This window comes from Cebus imitator, unplaced genomic scaffold (genome assembly GCF_001604975.1).
Source record: "Cebus imitator isolate Cc_AM_T3 unplaced genomic scaffold, Cebus_imitator-1.0 Scaffold293, whole genome shotgun sequence".
Taxonomy (NCBI): Eukaryota; Metazoa; Chordata; class Mammalia; order Primates; family Cebidae; genus Cebus; species Cebus imitator.
This window is the reverse complement of record NW_016107608.1, coordinates 853,577-863,116: the sequence shown is the minus strand read 5'-3', so window position 1 is coordinate 863,116 and position 9,540 is coordinate 853,577.

Below are 9,540 nucleotides of genomic sequence, written 5' to 3'. Positions count from 1 at the left end.
ATCAGTAAATAAAACATGTATAAATATTCATGTTATATATCATTAACATATTGTATGCATTTATTTATATGTTTACACATATTGGCATTTCAAAGAAAGTGTAGATCAGATATACATTAGATTTCTATTTGCTTTATTTCTTTGTTGATTGTTCATGGGCTAAATCATATTTTTGCTTCTGAGTATCTTTATGTGATTCTTTGAGTAATACTCTGGATATCGGAAATAAACACTAAGCTGTAGTTTCAAACTTAGGTCTTTGGTTTCTTAGATACACTTTAATTTTTGTTCCTTATAAGCTACTTACTCTGTCAGGGTTCTTGCCCTTGAAATTAGTCACAAGATGTTTTCAAGTAGACATTTTACTGCTTTGTTTCTTTTTATGCTTAATAATGAATTTTTCTAGGGAGTTCTAGCAGCAATGTTTCCTCCCCTCAGCCCTTCATACTATAATTGCATAATATCTTCAAAAGCATCTTCCCAATAGAGTTAACAACTTCCTTTTTTCCCTAAGATCTAGATTCCTTAGGGATATAACTACACAGTTATACATACTCGTATGTATCTGATATTTCTATGTTTCTCATCATAGTTTTCAGATTTTTGAAAGTTTAATTTATCCATTGTGGATCATAAGCAATGACATAAAACTCCCACTATTTATTTTTGCCATAATTTGGGTCCTATGAGCAGCAATACTTAATAACTTTTCTGGTTCCATTGCAATACAAAAGTTTAAGAAACACAGATTGGCAGGAGAGGTAACATTATGCCTAAAACAGAAAGAGAATGGCAATTGACATTAGATAGCTGTGCCAAATGGCAGACTCTCAATTTTAAGCACCTCTTAATAGCCTCAAAGTTCTTAGCAATTTACCATCGAAGTCATTTCTAGATTTTATTAGCAAGACATCAGGATTTAAATATGTCCTCTGCAAATTTATCAACTGATTAACTTTAAATAGCACATTTATTAAAGCAAATTTAGGTTCAATTTAAATGATATTCGTTGAATGTCTCTAAATAAGAGGAATAAATATGATAATGTACAATTTAATTGATACATATGTTATTTTAAACACTTGCTTAAACCAGTGAGCCTGGTGCTGCATCTTACAGTTTATGAAAACTATATTAGTGTATTATTTGGATAGAAGTTCTTTGTAGATTCTGGATATTAGCCCTTTGTCAGATAACACAAAGTGAGTGTTCCATAAATACTTCTAAAAAATTGTATGAGTTCTATCATATGTGTACTCCTTTTTTTTTTTTTCTTGAGATCCATTTGCATATGGTGTGTGTTCTTATCCCATAAATACTGTCACCCTAGAACAGACTTATTGCTTATAAACTAGGAATTTTTTTTTATTCACAAATTATTCCATAATTATGTTCCTGCATGCATGTGCTACTTTAATGAATATTTATTGACGATCTACTATGGGTCAGGTACTGTATATGCTTCTAGAAGTCTTTGCCCTCTAGTAGTCTCCTTTAGAAGTTTTTGTTTCTTACTCCAATGTTATGAAAGTTGTGTTTCTGGCATTCCTAGTTGGAATATTAGAGCAAAATATAAGCAAACAAAAAACTCTTCCTGTTTTTATCTTACTCTTTTCTTTCTGTGTTTTCTTTTGTATTCACTCTAAGAAAGATGCTCAACATCAGTGACAACAAAATTTTAAAAATTCTAAATTCTTTCTGTAGTTAGACATAAAACTCTCACTATTTATTTTTGCCACAATTTGGGTCCTGTGAGCACAAATTTCACTATTCAATAAATTAAAAGGATTTAAATAAAAAGAGTAAGATATGTTTAACCACATGTGTTATTAAAACTGTGTCTAAATTTGAATATCAGTGGAAAAAATTGTTTTCCTGTAGTTTTCATTTTGCATCTTTTTGTCCTTTATATGTATTTGTTATTATTTTCCATCATTTTAATTAACTAGTATGAATTTGTATTGTGCTTTCTATTCACTGTTTATAAATTGCAGTATTTCTCAATTTTAAATGCTTTATGACATTTTAAATTATTAATTTTAATAATAATTTTAAATTATTGTTTTAATTTTAATTTTAATTAGTGTTGTAGAGATTGTGGGGCCCCAACAGCACTTCTTTACTCTTCCCATTGTAACCAATTTTTCAGCTATGCACAAAGACAAGGAAAAACAGTACAATTCTCTGCTCCTCTTGTAGTTAACAGTGGATATGTGTTTAAGATTTGTACAATAGAATGTAACTTGGATATCATGTGTAGCTTACAGAAGCTTCCCTCAAAGACAGCTTTGCATGCTCATTTCCTGTTCTTTATTAATTTCTTCATTCTATTGTTAAAATGTATATGTGTATTTAGAAATTAAGGGTAATATTTTAAAGAATGGATGAGTGGTGCATTCCATGGAGCAAAGCCACCATACAAGCTGTGGACTTGTTAATTCCAGAATAAGCTTCTAATATGTTTAAACCACTGTTATTCTTTCTGCTGATATTCAAATTCAGACACAGTTTTAATAATGCATGTGGTTAAACATATCTTACTCTTTTCTTTCTGGGTTTTCCTTTGTATTCACTCTAAGAAAGGCACTCAACCTCAGTGGCAAACATTTTTTTTAAATTCTAAATTCTTTGTATAGTTATAGGACAAAGATTTAGTGAATGAGAAAAGAGCAAAACCGTAAAACACCATCAATTGTTAGAGAAATGAGATGAGTAAAATGTAAAAGGACAGAATTGATAATATGAAGTAAGAGCAAATGGATTTGAGAACTGTATGTTGAATTTGCTATTATGAGATCTTCTGTAATCTTCAAATTTGAAATTTAATATTGCATTACAGTTATTTAATTTTATCATTGTTCTGTTCATTAGTTTTTAATAAATTTTTGTTTTTTATTCACTGTTTTATATTTATATTGTACATAAATTTGTTAATGGATTTTCTTAATTCTTACAACTTTCACAAAAAATGCTACATTTATTTTTCCCATTGCAATGGTTTACTCAGTGGATTATGCTTCCCCATACCATTGATGTACACTTTGTTTATTTCTAGATAAAATCAAATAATTACATGCATTCGTTTACTACTGCTGCTGAAACAAATTACCAAAAACATAGTGATTTAAAACAACAAAAATATCTTATTTTGAAAACTGCCTGTTCATAGCCTTCACTCATTTTTTGATGGGGTTGTTTTTTTCTTGTAAATTTGTTTTAGTTCTTTGTAGATTCTGGATATTAGCGCTTTGTCAGATGGGTAGATTGCAAAAAATTTTTTTCCATTCTGTTGGTTGTCAGTTCAATCTAATGATTGTTTCTTTTGCTGTGCAGAAGCTCCTAAGTTTAATTGTATCCCATTTGTCTATTTTGACTTTTGTTGCCATTGTTTTTGGTGTTTTAGTCATGAAATCCTTGCCTATGCCTATGTCCTGAATGGTATTGCCTAGGTTTTCCTCTAGGGTTTTCATGATGTTAAGTCTTATTTTAAATCTTTAATCCATATGGAGTTAGTTTTCATATAAGGTATAAGGAAGGGGTCCAGTTTCAGCTTTCTGCACATGGCTAGCCAGTTTTCCCAAAACCATTTATTAAACAGGGAATCCTTTCCCCATTGCTAGTTTTTGTCAGGTCTGTCAAAGATCAGATGGTTGTAGGTGTGTGGCATTACTTCTGAGGGCGCTGTTCTATTCCATTGATCTGTATCTCTGTTTTGGTACCAGTACAATGCTGTTTTGATTACTTTAGTCTTATAGTTTGAAGTCAGGTAGCTTGATGCTTCCAGCTTTGTTCGTTTTGCTTAGGATTGTCTTGGCTAGGCGAGCTCTTTATTGGTTCCATATGATGTTTAAGGTGTTTTTTCCCAGTTCTGTGAAGAAGATCATTGGAGCTTGATGGGGATAGCATTGAATCTATAAAATTTTTTTGGCAGTATGACTATTTTCACGATATTGATTCTTGCTAGCCATGACCATGGAATGTTATTCCATCTGTTTGTGTCCTCTCTTATTTCCTTGAGCAGTGGTTTGTAGTTCTCCTGGAAGAGGTCCTTCATGTCCCTTGTTAGTTGTCTTCCTAAGTATTTCATTCTCTTTGTAGCAATTGTGAATGGGAGTTGGCTCATGATTTGGCTCTCTGTTTGTCTACTGTTGGTGTTTAGGAATGCTTGTGATTTTTGTACGTTGATTTTGTATCCTGAGACTTTGCTGAAGTTATTTATCGGCTAAAGGAGATTGTGGGCTGAGACAATGGAATCTTCTACATATACAATCATGTCATCTTCAAATAGAGACAATTTGACTTCCTCTTTTTCTAACTGAATACCCTTTATTTAAAATAGCAAAGACTTGGAACCAATACAAATGCCCATCAAGGACAGACTTGATACAGAAAATGTGGCACATATCCACCATGGAAAACTATGCAGTCACAAAAAAGTATGAGTTCATGTCCTTTGCAGGGACATGGATGAATCTGGAAACCATCATTCTCAGCAAACTGACACAGAACAAAAAACCAAACACCGCATGTTCTCACTCATAAGTGGGTGTTTAACAATGAGAACACATGGACACAGGGAGGGGAGCATTACACACAGGGGCCTGTTGGGGGATGGGGATTAGGGGAGGGATAGCAGGAGGTGGCGGAATTGGGGAGAGATAACATTAGGTGAAATACCTAATGTAGATGATGGGGGATGGATACCATAAATCACCATGGCATGTGTATACCCATGTAATACACCTGCACATTCTGCACATGTAACCCAGAACTTAAAGTGTAATTGAAAAAAAAAGGAAAAAAGGAAAGAAAAAGAATCCTGAGATATAAACTGTGATTAAAACAGTCAGAAAATAGTGTATTTTAAAGTGAGTGCTTGATTTACTTACGGTTTAGTTAAGGTTCTTACTGGGAATGATGTTATATCGTGATGATAAAAGCATATACTGGAACAAGAAGAGTTTAGATATTGTAGAAATACAAAAAATAATGTGACCAGACATGGTGGCTTATCGCAGCACTTTGGGAGGCCAAGGTGGGCAGATCATGAGGTCAGGAGTTCAAGATCAGCCTGACCAACATGATAAAACCCAGTCTCTACTAAAAATACAAAAATTAACTGGGTATAGTGGTATGCACCTGTAGTTCCAGCTACCCAAAAGGCTGAGGCAGGAGAATCGCTTGAACTGTGGAGACAGAGGTTGCCGTGAGCTTAGATCATGCCATTGCACTCCAGCCTGGTTGACAGAGCAAGACTCTGTCTCAAAAATATAATAATAATTGTACATTTATCAAGCTAATGCACCTTTTTTGACAGCAAATATATTAATATTGAATGAACTGTGTGCATTTAAGTACTTGGTACTTAAGTTGCTGACATCAACTTAATTTTCTAAATAAAAGTATAAACATGAAAAACAACAACCACAACAAAAATGTATTATCTTGCAATTCTGTAGGCCAAAGGGCCGCATTCTTTTAGGAGTCTCAACAGGAGAAGTTTCCTTTTGTTTTCCTGTAAGTAGAGGCTGTCTGCATTTCGTGACTTGTAGACCCATTCTTCCATGTTCAAAGAAAGAAATATTCAGTGGATCCCTTTGTATGTTGTATTTAATATTATTGGACCTACTTTTCTGCTGTTTATTTTATTTTTAAGAGTCCTTGTGATTACACTGGGCCTGCCCCAAAAATCCAGGTCATTCTCCCCATTTAATGTCAGCTGATTAACAACTGTAATTCCATCTACAACCTTACTTTTCTTTTGTTATATGTAGTGGGGTGAGTGGTAGCTCCAAATTATCTATTCAATTGCTACCAACGAATATGACTTTGGAAAATAGTCTTTGCAAATGTTGTTAAGGCTCTTGAGACAAGACCTTTCTGGTTTAGAGTAGACCCTAGATTTTTGACAAATGTCTTTATAATGCAATAGAAGGAAGAATAGCCTATGTGAAGACAGAGATACACTTTGGACTTATATGGGTCCATCAATCCATTGAGAATGTGTATTAGTCCATTCTCATGCTGCTAATAAAGACATACTTGAGACTGGACAATTTATAAAGAAAAAGAGGTTTAATGGACTTCTAGTTCCACATGGCTGGGGAGGCCTCACATTGAGGAAGGTAAAGGAAAAGCAAAAGCATATCTTACATGGTGGCAGGCAAGACAGCATGTGCAGCGAAACTGCCCTTTATAAAACCAACAGATCTCATGAGACTTTTATTCACTATCACGTGAGCAGCACAGAAAACCCAATCCTATGATTTAATTATCTTCCACTGGGTCCCTCCCACGACACATGGGGATTATGAAGCTACAATACAAGATGCAGAGATGCAGCCAAACCATATTATTTTGCCCCTGGCCTCCCAAATATCATATTCTCACATTTTGAAACTAATCATGTCTCCCCAACAGTTCCTCCAAAGTCTTAATTCATTTGAGCTTTATCTTAAAATTCCACAGTCCAAAGTCTCATCTGAGACAAAGCAAGTCTCTTCTGTCTACAAGCCCACAACATCTAAAGCAACTAGAGGCTGTCTGCTTTCCTTGACTTGTAGACCTGTTACTTCCTAGATACAATGGGAGTACAGGCATTGGATAAATACATCCATTCAAAATAGGAGAGACTGGCCAAAACAAAGGGGCTAAATGCCCTGTGCAAGTCCAAAATTCAATAGGGCACTCATTAAACCTTAAAAATCCGCAATGATCTCCTTTGACTCCGTATCTCACATCTAGATTATGTTGATGCAAAAGGTGGGCTCCCACAGCCTTGGATAGCTCCACCCTTTTGGCTTTTCAGGGTGCAGTCTCCCTCCTGGATGCTTTCACAGGCTGGCACTGAGTGTCTGCATCTATTCCTGGTGCACATTTCAAGCTGTTGTTAGATCTACCATTCTGGGATCTGCAGGATAGTGCTTCACAAAGCAGTGCCACAGTGGGGACTCTGTGTGAGGGCTCCCACCCCATGTTTCCTTTCCACACTGCCCTAGCAGAGGTTCTCCACAAAGACCCTGTTGCTGCAGCACACCTCTGTCTGGACATCCAGGTGTTTCCATACATCCTCTGAAACCTAGCTAGTGGTTCCCAAACCTCAACTGTTGACTTCTGTGTACCCACAGGTCCAACACCTGTGGGTGCACAGAAGCAACGGCCTGTGCTATACATTGGCCCCTTTCAGTCGTGGATGAGATGCAGGGCATCAAGTCCCAAGACTGCACAAAGCAGCAAGGCCCTGAGCTCGGCCCAGAAAAACCATTTTTCCCTCTTCTAACCTGCGATGGGAGGAGCTACTGTGAAGAACTCTGAATACCTTGGAGACATTTTCCGCTTTGTCTAGGAGATTAACATTTGGCTCCTCATTACTCATACAAATTTCTGCAGCCAGCTTGAATATTTTCGCAGAAAATGGATTTTTCTTTTCTGTCACATCATCAGGCTGCAATTTTTTCAAACTTTTTGCCCACTTCCCTTTTAAACACAAGTTCCAGTCCAAACCATATGTTTGTAAATGAATAAAACTGAGTGCTTTTAAGAGCACACAAGTCACATCTTGAAGGCTTTACTGCTTAGAAATTTCTTCTGCCAGATGCCCTAAATCATACCTTTCAAGTTCAAATTTCCACAGATCTCTAGGGCAGGGGCAAAATGCCCCTAGTCCCTTTGCTAAAGCATAGCAAGGATCACCTTTGCTCCAGTTCCCGATAAGTTCTTCATCTCTATCTGAGACTCCCTCAGGCTGGACTTTATTTTTCTTATCACTATCAATATTTTGGGCAAAACCATTCAACAAGTCTCTAAAAAGTTTCAAATTTTCCCATATCTTCCTGTATTTTGATCCCTCCAAGTTTCTAGGGAGTTGCAAACGTCCCCACATTTTTATATTTTCTTTTGAGCTATTTCTATTTCCTCCAAACTGTTCTAACCTCTGCCTGTTTCAAAATCACTTCCATATTTCTGGGTATCTTTACAGTAGCACCCCACTCTCAGTACCAATTTACTGTATTAGTTCATTCCCATGCTACTAATAAAGGCATACCTGAGACTGAGTAATTTTCAAAGATAAAAAACTTTAACCAACTCATAGTTTCACTTGGCTGAGGAGGCCTCGTAATCATGGTGGAAGGTGAAGCAGTAATAAAGGCATATCTTACATGACAGCAAACAAGAGAGTATGTGCAGGGGAACTGTCCTTTATAAAACCATCAGATCTCATGAGACTTACTCCCTATCATGAGAACACAGGTGATAACCTGCCACCATGATACGATTACCTCCCACCAAGTCCCTCCCACAACACGTGGGGATCATGGGCATTACATTTCAAGATGAGATTTGGGTGGAGAAACAACCAAACCATATCAGAATGCAGGAAGCCACTAGAAGTTGCTAGGATCCTCAGAGGAAGTTGCCCTACCAATACTTTGATTTCAGACTTCTACCTTCCAGAACTATCAGCAAAAAAGTTTCAGTTTTTTAAAGATATTAACTTTGTGGTCATATTTTTTGTATGACTGTCCTAGGAACCAATGAACTGTATAATGTAACATATTCACAGGTTCTGCAAATTTGGATTTGGACATCTTTGAAGGCCATTATTTTGCCTATCGTATTATGTAACAAACAATTGTACTGACACTATCATGCAAAATTCTTTTAATTTCAGAGGCCCAGTATATATCAAAAATAGCTCATAACAAATCCAGATTTGTTGCTTCAACCCAGAAAGAATAATAGTAAAGTAATGTTACTTTGCTTTATTAATATTACTGAAAGTTTATAAAAAGATTCAGTGCTATCCATTTAGTTATTTATTGCTTTATTACAAACTTCCCTGTGACTTAATGGTTTAAAATCATATCATTTTACTTCCTCATCATTCTGTAGGTCAAGAATGTGGGCAGTGGGATTTGTTGGATTCATTAATTTGGCAACATTCAGGGGATGCCTTGTCTGGTATGGAGCTTCTAAAACTTCACTCACATATTTTTCATGATGATGCTCATTTACATGGCCTTTCTCTCTGTCTAGATTTCTAGCCTTAGCTTTCTCATGGGATCCTGGTCTCAGAATTTTCAAACTTCAACCATTGTTTTGAGAAGGGTGAATGTACAATGCTTCAACATCTTTTTCCCCATATTATAATGGTCAGGGCAAGTTCAGTGTCAGGAGAAGGGAAAATTAAAGCTATATGGAAGAATTTGTAAAGAATGATGGCCATACTTAATCCATTGCAAACAGGGCCTGCTTCATGGACATATGATCTGTCTGGTTACACAGGGCCCTGCACTTGGATCAATTCTCTGCATCACTGTGTTTACATATTTAATACTTTTAAAACAAGGAACCCACATTTTCTTTTTATTCAAGGCACCACAAATTCCATAGCAATTTCTGAGCAGACACATAAGCCAAATAAGTTTTAAAAAGTATTACACTTATTTTTCGGATGATAACATGACCTAGATGCTAAGGAATTTGCATAAATTTATATATTCAGCAAGTGGTAGAGTTTCAAAATTAATATTTTATGTT